The sequence below is a fragment of the Rhinatrema bivittatum genome, chromosome 5, assembly GCF_901001135.1.
Source record: "Rhinatrema bivittatum chromosome 5, aRhiBiv1.1, whole genome shotgun sequence".
NCBI classification, from domain to species: Eukaryota; Metazoa; Chordata; class Amphibia; order Gymnophiona; family Rhinatrematidae; genus Rhinatrema; species Rhinatrema bivittatum.
Window position 1 is genome coordinate 252459834 of NC_042619.1, and position 16175 is coordinate 252476008.

General features: G+C 47.6%; 1 protein-coding gene and 1 long non-coding RNA gene across 7 annotated transcripts in view; one reads left to right on the forward strand and one right to left on the reverse strand.

Annotated features, from left to right (window-relative positions):
* The window catches only part of LOC115092668 (actin filament-associated protein 1-like 2), a 62149-nt gene that overhangs the window by 42765 nt on the left and 3209 nt on the right, over positions 1–16175 (reverse strand). The gene's annotated exons all lie outside the window — the stretch shown is intronic.
* LOC115092671 overlaps positions 4565–16175 on the forward strand; it is an 82215-nt gene continuing 70604 nt past the window's right edge. The window contains exon 1 of the long non-coding RNA XR_003857048.1: positions 4565–4854. This is a non-coding gene — a long non-coding RNA (uncharacterized LOC115092671). The remainder of the gene's footprint in view (positions 4855–16175) is intronic.

Sequence of the window (16175 nt, forward strand, 5' to 3'; positions counted from 1 at the left end):
TTTTAGTAGCAAAAACAATAACAAAATCCCGAGGGGCTTTGACTCTCAGTCCCACTCGAGGCACATCACCGCAAAGTACAAATTTGTGTGTGTATGAACAGCACACATAAGAATGTGAACAGCGTAAAGAGTAATACCCACCTCCCCCTCCCCTTCCCCCAATCCCCCCCAGTCTGTCATTCGTGGATCGGTGTCTCTGTATCTCATATCTTGATATATTCAATCATTCAGGACAGAGCTCCTGGCTCAGGGTGACAGAGATTGAATGAAGTTATTCCATATTAGCAAGAATTTCCGTCGTGAATGTGGAGAGCGTCTGGAAACCATCTTATCCATTTGCAGCATGCGGTGGAGGCCATTCCTCCATTGCCAGAAAGTAGGAGCGGCCACTACTGTCCAATGCGAAAGTATAAGTCGCCTGCCGAGCCCTAGGGGAGCCCCGATGGCTTTCCCCGTTCCTTCCGAGGCCACTCTGAAATCGGAGCGGCCTTGGAGGGAACTTTCCTTCCAACCCCCCCACCTTCCCCTCCCCTGCCCTACCTAACCAGATCCCCAGCCCTACCTAAAACCCCCCCTAACCTTTATTTTATAAGTTGTGCCTGCTCCGGGCAGGCGTAGGTTGCGTGCGCCAGCCGATGGCCGGCCCGCAATCCCGGGCACAGCACCAAATGGCCGCTGTGCCTGGAGGCTCCGGCCCCGCCCCCGGTTGGCCCCGCCCATTCCCAAGCCCTGGGACTTACACGCATCTCGAGGCTTTACGCACGTCGCCGAGCCTTTTGAAAATAGGCCCAGCGCTCGTAGGACTTTGAAAATCTGCCCCATAGTTTCCCCGGATTGGGAGGAGATACGAGCATAGATTAGATATGCCCAACTTTTTAGTTACTTGAAACCAGGTCCTTCGCAAAGGGTCCAGCAAAGCGTGATGCTGCAATGATATCGGAAGGGCAGATGTAGGGGCCTGCAGCACATAGCATAAATGTAAGAGTGCCACCAATGCACGTTCCGCCTCGATGTTAACAAAGATGGAGCTGCCCAATATCCAGTCCCTTACGATCCGGAGGTTACAAGCCAGATTATACTGGCCCATATCAGGGACCCCTAAACCGTCCCCACCCCATCGGCTCTGTAGCCATCCCAGAGGCACTCGCGGTTTCTTCCCTCACCAAATGAAAGAGTGTAGGGCTCAGTTCAGGGAAGCAATATCTTGCAGTTTAAGCCAAAGGGGTAGGTTCTGCAGCAAATACAACCATTTTGGTAAAAGAATCATCTTAAACAAATGTATTCGACCACCCAGGAAAAGGGGCAAGTTATGCCAGGCTCTCAGTTTGCTCTGAGAGTGTCGCAACACCGGACCTACATTTAAACCACAGAGCTGTGTCAAATCTATGGTAAGTTGGACCCCCAAATAACGGAACGCGCCATCCGCCCATCTCAATGGAAATTGATTGGCCCAGCACTCTTTTAAGGTATCTGGAAATGCCAGGGCCTCAGTCTTGTCGTGATTGAGACGGAGACCAGAAAAGGCCCCATATTCCTGAAACATGGCCCTGCTATCAGACCCCCATTAGATCTAGCCAGATTGGTGAATGGTCAGAGATCACAATGTCGTCTATGCCTGTGCCAGCCACTTTGGAAAAGGCATGAGCACTAATCAAGATGTAATCCAATCTGGAGTGAGTGGAATGGGCCCTGGAAAGATGGGTAAATTCCAAATCAGCAGGGTGTAATGTCCTCCAGGCTTCTATTACGTGGAGAGACCTCTCAAAAAAGGCAATCCCCTTACTCGCAGCCGGGGCCCGATCCACACAGGGGTCCCGGACCGCATTAAAATGCCCGCCGATCACCAGAAGAGCACTGGTATAGGAGAATAAGAGACAGTATATGTCTTGCAAAAAAGCTGAGGTGTAAACATTAGGGGCATATAGATTGCACAGTACTATAGGCATATGGTTCAGTTTGGCTAATAGGATTACACAGCGACCCATAGGATCAATATGTTCCACCTGTACTGTTAAAGGGAGATTTTTATGAATTAAAATAGCTATGCCGGCCGACCGAGACGATGCAGATGCAAAATGGACCTCCCCCACCCAATGCTGATGTAACTTCCTATGTTCAGCATCAGTGAGGTGTGTTTCCTGTAAAAATACTATAGCAGCAGATTTCTTTTTTAACATGGTTAACAACTTTGTTCGCTTAATTGGAGAATTGATACCACAAGCATTCCAGGAGATTAAATGGATACCCTGTTTAGTCATTCCATACAGATTCTATAAAAAAAGACATTAAAAAGAAAAATATTGAGAGAGAAGGGCGACCCTCCCAGCTGGAGTCAGCCTCCCAACACTAATGCCGAGGAGTACATGCATCATACTGGCAGAGAAAGAGGCGAAACACTTCCATGACACAAAGGCATAGCATTACAGCCACTCCCCCAACCCACCCCCATGTATTCCCCATCCTCCCCTTCGACACCCCCCCCCCCCCCGCCCCACCATATCCCCATCATCAGGAACTAAGAAAGGGTGAAAACCACTACGATGCCTGCAAGGCCCCCCGCCCTCTAAAGATGACCCATCCACCACCCCCCTACCAACCCGCAAACAACAGGCAAGGAAGCCTATCTCCATCTGATTTAACTGAGAAAGAAAACCTGCCCAAAGAACTGCTGGGCAGTCTACAGAGCTCTGGTCAGAGTTCCATCCCCAGCTACCCGCGGCAAGGGCCTCCATAACAGCGTTCTCCGGCCCACAGCCCAGTGTTCACATCAGAGTTAACAGTCTGCTTGGGATTAGCAATCTGTTGTTATTTAGGAGAGTTGTGGGTGGATCCTTGGACCGGTGGCAGATGACCACGCCCCCGGGGGAAGATCCCGAGAGCGACCACCGGTCAAGCTCAGAGTTAGGAGACAGACACACACTAGTTCTTTTATTAGACAGTATACTGAACCACCCAGAGGTGGCAGTAGTGAGCTAGAATGCCCGGCTGGGCTGTAGTCCCTCAGATACTGGAACAGTGATCCCTGGAGGCTGAGCTGTAGAGAAACTGAAATATAGTGAGTAGGCAGGGTATGCAGAGTTCATGTACTGAACCAGATGGTAACACTCACACAATGTCTCATAGAAGCCCAGGAGCTGGAATGTATAGGCCCTCGAGGAGCGAGTACCTGGTTCCAGGGAAAGCTCTGAGAGAGCAATGGTAACTCACTGATGTAGTTGGCAGTGATGACTTCCAGGCAGAAGAGAATACGGAGTAAGTCTGGGAACGAGAGCTCTCGAGGAGCGAGTACCGGTTCCAGACTGTCACCTGAAAAACAAAGGAGAGAGCGAGGCCCCCGAGCAGCGGGTACCCCTAGTAAGTCTGAGGAGGCAGAGTAGCTTGGAAAGTGGAAGCGAGTCCGTAGTCATTCCTTGCTAACTCGATGTGTTAGCAAATTCTAAGACCTTATATATCCGTCACGGGTGACGTCAACTTAGGGGGACGCCCCCGAGGTTCGCGCCATCGCCGGTACTTCAGTCGGGGCCGCGCCACGCACGCGCCCCTAGGCCTCCAGGAAACATGGCGGGTTGCAGCGTCAGAGCCGCAGCACAGATGCTGAAGAATTGGCCCTGACCAGTCAGCACAGAGCATTATTTACACGCTCCAAAAGGAATGCGCCACAGGCAGAGGCAGAGGCAGCCTTTAACCAGCTCACAGCGTGGCATCCTCGGTTTTGCTGGGGCTGCGGGGCAGCAGCTACTGTCGTGAGCGAACATACTTCTCCAGCTCCCCAGCCTCCGTAAACCCCTGTACCCGCACACGGGCCGGATACACCGTAACCACTCTAATCCCCAGCTTAAACAAGGTAGAGCAAAGAGGGGCAGCAAGGGACGCTGAGTAGTCCTGAAAGGCCAGAACTTTCTGATTATTGTAGGTTAGTCCCATCCCCGAGAGTATGGCTTGCAGAATCTCGGACTTATGAGCAAAATTGAATATTTTTGCTATGACCATGCGAGGCTTCCCTGATGCCGTGCTTTTAGGCCCCATGCGGTGAGCACGTTCCAGCCGCAAGGGACCATGAGACCTGGAGAGGCTGAGTTCTCGGGTCAGCCAGTTTTCTAGAAAAGACGCCAGCTCATTGTCATCCAAGGTTGTAGTGTTTTTTTATTTAAGTTTCTTTTTATAACTTAATGTAAAGTTATATCCATTTTTTTTTTTTTAATTTTTGGTTTGTTGGATTTGATCATGATGTTTTAATATAATTTTGGTTTTTATTTTAGTTAGTAAGTTTTATTTCATATCCGTTTTTATTTTATTTACTATAAACTTACTTTATTTTAAATTTTTTTTTTAAATATTGTAAACCGCTTCAGTCATTTCTAGCATTTGGTGAAACGGTATATAAATGTATTAAATAAATAAATAAAATAAGGTCTCAGGCAGCCCTGTAAACCGCAGGTTTGAGCGGCAAGAGTGGTTCTCCAAATCATCTAAACATTCTGCCTGCCTTTTATAGGCCTCCTGCAATTTGGTTACCTCTGCCTTTAAATCTTCCAGGCCATCCTCGGCATCAGAGTCTCACTGCTCCACCTGAACGAGTCTCGGCTCAAAACCAGCAATAGCATCTGCGAGGCCGGCCAATTTTGCTGCAATATTCTTTAATTCAGGCTCTAAGGCAGCCACCACTGCCACCTTAATATCTGTGGCTGCAGCGCCGAGATTCGCGGCTGAGCCCGTGGAGGAAACGTCATTGCGGCCACCATCTTCCTCCCCAGGGGAGTCTACCACGCAGGCTTTCTCCCTTTCTTTATCTTTTTTAGTGGTTCTGGCGGTCATGGATCTCCCAGCACTCGTGGCAAGGCAGCGGATGCAAAGGTATGCGAAGTGAGGGTCAGACGGGATGGGCAGCGCCATGGATGGGGCCGGAACAAGGCGAAGGGGGCCCGGGAGGAGCGCTCGCGTCTGCTCTCCTCAATGCATCACGTGATCTCCTAACTATTGACTTAAATGAAATTCCCAAAGGCACTTTTGCCTGTATGTTTGTCTTGATTAAATTATAAAGCTGTACTGAGCAAGGACTGCGTATGCTGCGTATGTTGAGCAGCATTATAGAAGTGTTAAGCAGTAGACGTAGGAGCAGACGTTTGACTTGACAGCCTATCTGCAGGACTCCCTTGGATTGTGGGGTCTATGCAAAAAGTAGGAGCAGGCACTACCTCTTTTGGTGCCCTATGCAAATGATCACTGTGCTATTCCGCCTCCCCCCATATCACACGTACACAAGCCCACCCTGAATGGTAATTGGAGGCCTTCACTGTTTTCTTTTTTTCTTTTCATAATTCTGAGCATCTTATCACCACTTACAGCAGAGTTAGTTACTGGAGTTGTGGTTGGCAAATCTAGGACACTTCTTCCCTGTAGTACCGGAGAAGGTTTTCATGGGTAATGATTCAGATGGACTGAACCAAATCATAGTGAACCTAAAAGATGTGGTAGGCCTGATTGACAAACTTAAATCATCTGGACTGGATGGAATACATCCCAGGGTTCTGAAGGAACTAAAAAATGAAATTTCAGATCTATTAGTAAAAATTTGTTACCTATCATTAAAATCATCCATTGTACCTGAAGACTGGAGGGTGGCTAATGTAACCCCCAACATTTAAAAAGGGCTCCAGGGGCGATCCAGGAAACTACAGACCGGTTAGCCTGACTTCAGTGCCAGGAAAAATAGTGGAAAAGGTTCTAAATATCAAAATCACAGAACATATAGAAAGACATGGTTTAATGGAACAAAGTCAGCATGGCTTTATCCAAGGCAAGTCTTGCCTCACAAATCTGCTTCACTTTTTTGAAGGAGTTAATAAACATGTGGATAAAGGTGAACCGGTAGATGTAGTATATTTGGATTTTCAGAAGGCATTTGACAAAGTTCCTCATGAGAGGCTTCTAGGAAAAGTAAAAAGTCATGGGATAGGTGGCGATGTCCTTTCGTGGATTACAAACTGGCTAAAAGACAGGAAACAGAGAGTAGGATTAAATGGACAATTTTCTCAGTGGAAGGGAGTGGGCAGTGGAGTGCCTCAGGGATCTGTATTGGGACCCATACTTTTCAATATATTTATAAATGATCTGGAAAGAAATACGACGAGTGAGGTAATCAAATTTGCAGATGATACAAAATTGTTCAGAGTAGTTAAATCACAAGCAGATTGTGATACATTGCAGGAAGACCTTGTGAGACTGGAAAACTGGGCATCCAAATGGCAGATGAAATTTAATGTGGATAAGTGCAAGGTGATGCATATAGGGAAAAATAACCCATGCTATATTTACACAATGTTAGGTTCCATATTAGGAGCTACCACCCAAGAAAGAGATCTAGGCGTCATAGTGGATAACACATTGAAATCGTCTGTTCAGTGTGCTGCGGCAGTCAAAAAAGCAAACAGAATGTTGGGAATTATTAGAAAGGGAATGGTGAATAAAACGGAAAATGTCATAATGCCTCTGTATCGCTCCATGGTGAGACCGCACCTTGAAAACCGTGTACAATTCTGGTCGCCGCATCTCAAAAAAGATATAATTGCAATGGAGAAGGTACAGAGAAGGGCTACCAAAATGATAAAGGGAATGGAACAGCTCCCCTATGAGGAAAGGCTAAAGAGGTTAGGACTTTTCAGCTTGGAGAAGAGACGGCTGAGGGGGGGATATGATAGAGGTGTTTAAAATCATGAGAGGTCTAGAACGGGTAGATGTGAATCGGTTGTTTACTCTTTCGGATAATAGAAAGACTAGGGGGCACTCCATGAAGTTTGCATGTGGCACATTTAAAACTAATCGGAGAAAGTTCTTTTTCACTCAACGCACAATTAAACTCTGGAATTTGTTGCCAGAGGATGTGGTTAGTGCAGTTAGTATAGCTGTGTTTAAAAAAGGATTGGATAAGTTCTTGGAGGAGAAGTCCATTACCTGCTATTAATTAAGTTGACTTAGAGAATAGCCACTGCTATTACTAGCATCAGTAACATGGAATAGACTTAGATTTTGGGTACTTGCCAGGTTCTTGTGGCCTGGTTTGGCCACTGTTGGAAACAGGATGCTGGGCTTGATGGACCCTTGGTCTGACCTAGTATGGCATTTTCTTATGTTCTTATGTAGCAATAGTGAACGAGCATTCATTTGGGGGAGGAAGGAACAGGGACATACTTCCTTTCTGCTTTATCACATATCTGCATATAATTTATAGTTTTGCACATCTTACAGATTCTTGAAAGCAATAATTCCCTCAGTAACTCAACTTCTGTGTATTTTTATCCTTGAATTCTATTCTGTACCTCATTAGACCAAGGCAAGATTATGTTCAGTCATAAACACAAGGAAACAGCTAGGGCACAGCAGGTATCTGATCACTCCTTCAATCATTTCTCCAACCAAAATCGCAGCAACATTGTCACTTTAACTGTAACTCTCATGCCCCAAATACGACAACTCCAAAAATCGAAGAATCTCACATAATTATTCCGTCAGCGTTAGATCAAAAGTAGACGTCCTCACATTCCCCTCCAGGGAAGCAACCTCATTTCCTAGGCAGCTTGTCAACATAGCTCTTCAATTCTGCAGAATCCTCAAATACTCTGCTGACATTTTGATGCATCACTCATACTTTAGCTGGATATTGTAGCATGAATTTAATGCTACAATCGTGTAGCTCTGTACCTTATGGTGCCAGGGTCAGTCTACTTTCTCTGAAAAATCTTGAAACAACACAAATTTAGATCCCTTGTAAGCCAGCATTCTCTTTTCTCTGTACAGCGACATCATTTTACCTTTATCAGCAACGTTCAGTGTTCTGGTGATAACTAAACAGGGCCTATTATTCCCATCAGGCAACATGCCTAACCTGTGCACTTTTTCTACTTTTACAGGCAGCAATTCTGGTGGAAAGCCCAACATGCCAGAAAGCTAGGATTCCAAAATTTGTTGCAGCTCTCAGATTTATTCTGGAAGACCCTACCAACCACATATGGTTGCGCCTTGCTTGATTCTCTTGATCCTCTACTATATCCAGCAATTTACTATTTTGTGCTTCCAACAGCATCACTCTCAAGTCAAATCTTTCTACAAGATACTCCTGCCTGGATATACAGCTTTCTGCTTGCCGGATCATGCCAGCCTTAGCTCTAGTCATTCTTTAATTTCATCAATTGACGATTGCAGTTTAGCTAATTTGTCTTCTCTTAAGTGCTGTCAGACTCCTCATTACTTCCTTCACTGCTTCATTGTGCAAAGTGAAAATTGGCTGAGGCTCTTCAGACACTACTTTGGTTTGTTTCTTTTCTGTATCAACCTTGGGGATTTTACCTACATAGCATCAAAAAAGCATTCATATAACTGTCTTAATGCTTTCAACACCAATACAAAATACAAAGTGTCTGCAGATCACAAAGTTAAAGGATCAGGGCATGGTCTGGAATTCTCCGGCAGGTATCATCCAGCTCATGTTCATCACATCTCAGAAACTGTGTGCGGCCAACCTGAGTCAATTTCTAATTGTAATGCTAACCTACTATCCCTGTGTGTGTTCTCTGAGCCCCATCCAGTCCTAGAGAGGGACAAACTCTGCATCCCAATGCTAATCCACCGAGCCTCTTCAGTCCTAGAGGAGACACTTGTACCCCTGTGCTGGAAGTGACAGGATCCGTATTCCTGTGACCATCCCCTAAGCTATCCAGTCCTGGAGGTGGAGAGTGACAAGAGACAGCTGAAAAGCTAAACAAATACTTTTGTTCCGTGTTCACTGAAGAAGACCTTGGAGAAGGAGCGCTGACGGTTGGTAAGTGCGTAGATGGGAGTGGAGTACATACCACACACATTAGTGGAAGGGAATGTTTATATGGTACTTGCAAAACTGAAGGTGGACAAAGCCATGGGGCCAGATGAGATACATTCAAAATACTGAGGGAGCTGAGAGAGGGTCTGGAGGGTCCACTGAAGGACTTATTCAATAGGTCACAGGAGTGGTTCAGCAGAACTGGAGAAGAGCACTTGTTGTCCCTCTTCACAAAAGAGGTAGCAGAGAGGAGTTTGGAAACTACAGGCAGGTTAGCCTCACTTCACTGCTAGCAAAATTAATGGAGAGCCTGCTGAAGGAAAGGACAGTGACCTACCTACAATCCAGTGGGTTACTGGATCCTAGGCAGCATGGTTTTTTACCAGAGGAAGATTGGGTCAAACAAATTTGATTGATTTTTTTTTTTTCGGTTGGGTGACTACAGAATTAGATCAAGGGCATGCACTGGATGTGGTTTACTTGAATTTCAGCAAAGCTTTTGATATTATCTCACTTTCAGGCCGATACAGAAAGAAACGCGGTGTCCTGGGCGCGCGATCCAGTAAAGAAAAATATGCTAATTAGGACCCACGGTAAAAGGAGGCGCGTCCCTAGCGCCTACTTTTTGACAGGAGCGGTGAATGTCAGCGGGTTTGACAGCCGACGCTCAATTTTTCCGGCGTCGGTTCTCAAGCCCACTTACAGCCACAGGTTCAGAAACCGGACGCCGACAAAATTGAGCATCCGGTTTTCAACCCGCGCGCCACGGGCTGATTTTACTTTTTTTTTTTTTAATTATTTTTTACTTTTACTTTTGGGACCTCCGACTTAATATCACCATGATATTATGTCGGAGAGTGTACAGAAAAGCAGTTTTTCCCAGTACCTTTGGGTAGGTGCTAATTTCTGAAAGTAAAATGTGCGGCTTGGCTGTATATATTACTTTCTGTATCGCGCGGGAATAACTAATAGGGCCATCAACATGCATTTGCATGTTGCGGGCGCTATTAGTTTCAGGGGGGTTGGCCGCGCATTTTCGACGCGCTATTACCCCTTACTGTATAAGGGGTAAAGCTAGCGCGTCGAAAACATGCGGCCAAACCCGGGCTAACAGTGCGCTCCGTACTGTATCGGCCCGACAGAAGTTCATGAGCAGCTTGGGGATAGGTTTCAAGGTGGTGGACTGGATTCATTAGAAATTGATTGAGCAATAGACAACAGAAGACGGTGATAAATGGAGGAGAGAGAATTGTTAGGGACTGGTCCTGGATCCAATTCTGTTTACTATCTTTCAGGCCAATCCAGTAGATCTGTGTGGAAAACAGGCGCTCCTTAAGCCACCTCTCCCGGGTGCGATTGAATATTTCAATGAAGGGTCACTCTAAAACGGAGGCGCAAGTGATAAATGTGCCTTGTCAGTGAATACCCAGGAGAGGTGGCTGTCAGTGGGATAGGAAAACGGACGCCCAATTTTACGAGCGTCTGTTTTCCTAACCTGTGCACACCCACGGGTTAAGAAAATGGATACTCATTAATTGAGCGTCCCTTTTCCTAACCTGACCGCCGGCACAATTTTTTTTTTTAACATTCTCATCCTTTTTATTCCTCCGTCTTAAAATTGCCATGATATTAAGTCAGAGGAGGCACAGAAAAGCAGTATTTTCTGCTTTTCTGTACTCTTTTTAGGCTGATCAGAAATGTACGCCTGCTCTGGGCAGGCGATAATTTCTGAGGGTAAAAATGTGCGTGTTGGGCGCACTTTTTTTTTTTTTTTTTTTTAAATCAGGGGAAAATAGCTAATAGCCTCATCAATATGCATTTGCATGCGATGAGCGCTATTAGTTTTGCGGGGGCTTGGACGCTTGTTTTGGATGCACTAATAGAATAAGGGTTTGTGGATGCACATCCAAAACCCGCGTCCAACCACGGGTTAAACAATGCGCTCGGTTGAGAGTGCTGTTGCAAAAGGGTTAGAAGGAAAGGTTTGTCTTTTTGCAAACAACATGAGAATCTGCAACACAGTGGATACATCTGAGGGCACAGACAGGATGCAAAGAGAGCTAAAAAAAAAAAGCTTGAGCAGTGATCAAAGGCTTGGCAGTTAAGATCCAATGCAAAAAACTGCAGTCATGCATTTGGGCTGCAAAAATCCAAAGGTGCTGTATTTTTAAGATGCTGATGTTCACTGATCAGGAGAGAGACTTCTGGGGTGACAGCATCTGATGACCTCAAGGTAGCGAAACAGTGTGACAAGGCAGTGGCTAGAGCCAGAAGGAAGCTGGGCAGCACAGAGAGCCGCATAATCATAATATGGGTAACCAGGACTCCTGGCACCTGTCCCTTAGCTCCCTTTACAAAATACTCAACCCCCAAGAAATAATACAAGGAACAACTGATTGGAATGGCGAAAGGCCGCAGCTTTATTAACATACAATTCACCAGAGCTACCGAAAGCCAAACACAATAACCCCCCCCCCCAAGGGTACCTCTGTCTGGCCCCAGCAAGATGTTCCTTCCACAGGCCACCAAGCCTGTAACTACCAGCAGCATCCAGCCGCTCACCGGGACCCCCACCACAGCCCAGCAAGGAGTCCCCTCCATGTGACTGAACCCAATCACATGCAAAAACCCAAAGAGCACAGCGTCAAGATAACACCCCCCCCCCCCCCCACCTAACGGACTCCTTGATATCACCTCCAAATTATCCACAACTCTGGTATCTCCACCACCACCCCCCCAAGCTGCGGCAACCACAAAACCATGCCGGAGGGGGAGCGCGGAGCCGCACTGGGAGAAGCACCACCAGGTACCGCCCCTTATATCGACCCACGGAGCCCAGCCCCAATTCCCATGGTGCCCTGGGGCCCCTCCAACCAGGACAAACCAGTGTCCCAGGATTCAAATCCCCCAGAGCACCAAGGTTCAAAATGTAACTGTTCCACCCCTGCCTAACTGCCGCCTCACGCAGGCGGAGCCAAGCCCGGTGCCCACATTATCATGGGCATCCGGAGACCCTGCTCCGCCTGCCCTCCCGGTAGAAAAAAAAAAAGATGTAGCATAGTAACACACTGGCTGATGCAATAACCCGTGCGTTAAGAGCCTGTGCGCTAAATTTCAGCACACATTTTCAACGCGCAGGTTAACATTTAATTTTTTTTTTTAAACACTCCCAGTGCAGTAAGCTAATGCTATGCTGATACATCGGGAGTTAGAATGTGGGCTCAGCACAGGCTAGCCATGCATTTTAATTCTGGAGGGGAGGGGATGAACGGGAGAGTGCCTATAGCAGCGTATCTCCGAGCCTCTGCCACTTGTCCTCATGGGTGTGGGTGGGGGAGACGGACCGGCAGCAGATCCAGCTTTAGGGACCTTACTCCTCCTCTGGCCCACGAGTAAAGTTTCCGGCGTTAAAAAAAAAAAAAAAAAAAAGAAAATGTGTGCTCAGCCAGCGCCCCTCTCTGCACTGGGAGGCAATACTTAACGCCCTCATTAGCATGGAATTTCCATGCGAGGGCGCTGATCTGACCGGCACATTTTTGAATGTTCATTTTGCGAGTGGGAAAACTCCTTGCTGCATCGGCAGTAAGATTTACGCTCACAAAATGGGCGCTCAAGAGCGGCTGAACGCACCTGTCTGCATCGGCCTGAGTGTGTTACTGACCCCTGTACAGGTCATTGGTGAGGTCTCACTTAGAATAGTGTGTTTTATTCTGGAGGCCGTGTCTTAATAAGCATAGGCTAGAGTTAATGCAGAGAAAGTCAACCAAAATATTATGAGATCTGCACCAAAAGACATACGAGGTAAGACTTCAGGACCTGAACATGTAGGTCCTAGAGGAGAGGAGGGACAAGGGGGATATGATACAGACATTTAAATACCTTAAAAGATATCAATACACAAAAAAACCTTTCCAATGGAAAGGAAGTCTATAGTCCCTGAATGTAAAGGAAAATTAGTTCTTACCTGTTAATTTCCGTTCTTGTAGTACCACGGATCAGTCCAGACCGTGGGTTGAGCCTCCTGTCCAGTATATGGAGACAGACCAAAACTGAAAGAGTATCCTATATCAGGACAGAGCCTACCCTGCAGCCCTTCAGTATAACCATTGTCAAAGCAGCAAAAGGCATAAGGTCAAGCAAGTAACAAGATAACTATTAAAGTTGTTGAACAATAGAACAATTGAATTGAACTCTGTAACTAATCGCTCTTGCATGACTACCCCTGATCAATGTAAAAGATGCTTCCGGTGCCTTCAATGAGAATCCAAGAGAGCCATGCAGAGACACTCCCATAATAAGGAGAAAAAATAAAGGAGTTCAAGCGAACAGACCGAGAAAACACGGGAAGGCGTCTGGACTGATCCGTGGTACTACAGGAACGAAAATTAACAGGTAAGAACTAATTTTCCTTTCCCTGTACGTACCCGGATCAGTCCAGACCGTGGGATATACCAAAGCTTCCCTACAAAGGGTGGGACCGAGACAGTCCCACTTGAAGCACCTACCGACCGAAGGAACCAAACACTGGTGCCTGTAGGTCAAGGCGGTAATGTCGAGCAAAGGTATGCAGGGATTTCCATGTAGCAGCCCTGCATATTTCCTGCGGAGAGACCAATTGACTCTTCGCCCAAGAAGCAGCCTGAGAACGCAAGGAATGAACCTTTAGGCCCTCTGGAACTGCTCAGCCTTGGCAGATATAGGCCAAGGAAATCGCCTCCTTCAACCACCGAGCGATCATGGTCTTAGAAGCCTGGTTGCCCCTATTTGGACCACTCCAGAGAACAAAAAGATGATCTGAGACCCGGAAGTCACTGGTAACCTGAAGGTAGCGCAATAAAATGCGTTTATATCAAGGCTGCGAAGATCACTCCCAACTGGACCCGCTATACCCTCAGGAGAGAACGCGGGAAGCTCCACCGACTGATTGACATGAAAGGAAGAAACAACCTTCGGCAAGAAAGAAGGTACGGTCTAGAGAGAAACTCCCGAATCCGAAAACCACAGGAAAGGTTCCCGACAGGACAACGCTTGAATCTCCGACATCCTTCTGGCGGAGCAGATAGAAACCAGGAAGATGGTCTTGAGGGTCAAATCCTTGAAGGTAGCCCGATGGAGAGGTTCGAAATGAGCTTTACAAAGAGCCCGAAGGACTAAATTAAGACTCCACGAAGGACAAGTGGCCTGCTCTGCCTCTGCAGAAGGGAGGTGCTGGATGCTGAGCAATTGTTGGACCCACCTAAGACTTGCCCGCTGCATGAGACTGCTGCAGTTGTCGCCCGGACCCTCAAGGCCAAGACCTCGAAGATCTGCTTGAGATAAAATTCAAGTTTGCAGTCCTGGACATCCTTCAAAGCTGTGGCTCCCACCATGGGGATTGTGGTATGCTTGGTAACTGCCGATACTGAAGAATCCACTTTGGGAATCTTGAGCATTTCCAGGCAATCCTCGGGAAGCGGATAGAGCTTGTCCATAGCTCTGCCTACCCATAGACCCGTCTCGGGGGCTTCCCATTCCCTTATGAGAAGCAATTTGTGCATGGGATGAAAAGGGAACGTGCGTGGAAGTGCCCTGAGCCCTGCCAGGACCAGGTCCGCGTTAGCCGGCATCGCGGCTGTCACCGTATCTTCCGGGGGGGGGGGGGGGGGGCATCGATCCCCAGTTCCTGAAGGATAAAGGGAATGAGCGGCTCCAGCTCTTCCCGTTGAAACAAGCGAAGCACTCGGGGGTCATCTCCCTCAAGGGGAGGGGCCTGCAGAGAGAGATCCGCCTCCGGGTCCTGGGCTGGATCCGCGGGAGGGTGTGGTGGGTCCGGGGGAAGGGGGGCCCCCGGCACCACACGAACCCGAACGGAGCCTTGCACATCCGGGACAGCGGGAGGTAGTGGAGCGGGCATCAGAGGAACGAGGGAAGGTGGCCTAGCAAGGGGGGGGGGGGGCATCCTCCTCCTGCAGACTGGCCAAATAAGATTTGTGCATTAGGAGCACAAAATCTGAAGAAAAACATGGCTGCGAAGATTTTCCCGGGGGGGGGGAGGGGGAGGACAGGAACATCCCCCTGAGAATGCACAGGACTCAATTCGGGGGACGATACCGGTAAATCAGCCTCTTCTCCCTCCTGCAGCCCTGAATTGGCAGTAGCACAGACTCCCAAAATGTCCGCCGTTCCCGCGGTTTGCCGAGTTGGGAATGGCCTGGCCATGCATCGGGGAGCGCGCCCTTGGGTCGTGGTCTTCAGCGCTGCTGAGGAGGGGCCCTCCCCACCCGGCAAGCAGCCAGAACATAGTCCATTGCGTGAGATCCGGGAGGCCGGCTCACCGCAAGCCGAACAAAGGTGAGAACGCGGCATCAAGAGGCAGGAGGAGCCGCCGCAAGAGAAAAATCAGCTGAGCTGAGAGCCCCCAGGGAGAAAGTGCAGGAGATCGAACCCTGCACTCTCCCGATACTGGCAGGACAAGGCTGCAAAGAAAAACTACTGCCTTCAGAAAAGTAGGAACTCGCCAACCAAATTCTTTAACTACTTTATTATTATTTTATTTTTTTTTATACAGGGGAATGAAGCGTCCCTGTCAGGGCACCCGAGGAATTAGACGTCTCAGGGCAAGGCAGTGTAGTCAGGGGGAGTGACTGTACCACCAGTATCGCCCCAAGCTATAACGGTCACCGGGGAGAGAGCCTAGGCTGAAAAAATTCAAGGGGCAAGCCCCCCAAGAGCGAGGAAGACAGAACTGACTCCCTGAACACAGAGGAACTAAGTCCCTTTTTTTTTTTTAACTGTAAATTAATATAAGTCAAATACTTCCTCGAGCTTGCCCTAAGGAAGAAAGAAAGGGACCCCACAGGATAAGGGCAAGCTAAGAAGGAAAGGGAACCGCAGGGTGAGCTGCCGGCATCTGCTGGAGACAGACAAATACTGAAGGGCTGCAGGGTAGGCTCTGTCCTGATATAGGATACCCTTTCAGTTTTGGTCTGTCTCCATCTGCTGGACAGGAGGCTCAACCCACGGTCTGGACTAATCCGGGTACGTACAGGGAATCCACTTTAATACGCAGAATATAAATAAAATTTAAAAAAAACATAGAATTAGGGTTCACAGTTTGAAGTTACACTCAGGAACAACATCAGAAGATATTTTTTCATAGAAAGGCTGGTGGATGTATGGAATACCCTCCTGAAAGAGGTGGTGGAGACAAAGATGGTAGCAGAATTCAAATAAATGTGGGATAAATAAAAACAGAGGATCACCATTAGCAAGAAAACAGAAACAAAACATTGGTATAACTTGTTTAGGGCAGCAGTTACAGGCCTAAACACCTTGCTGGACAGATTGGATGGGCCATTTTGGTCTTTTTCTGCTATCATTTACT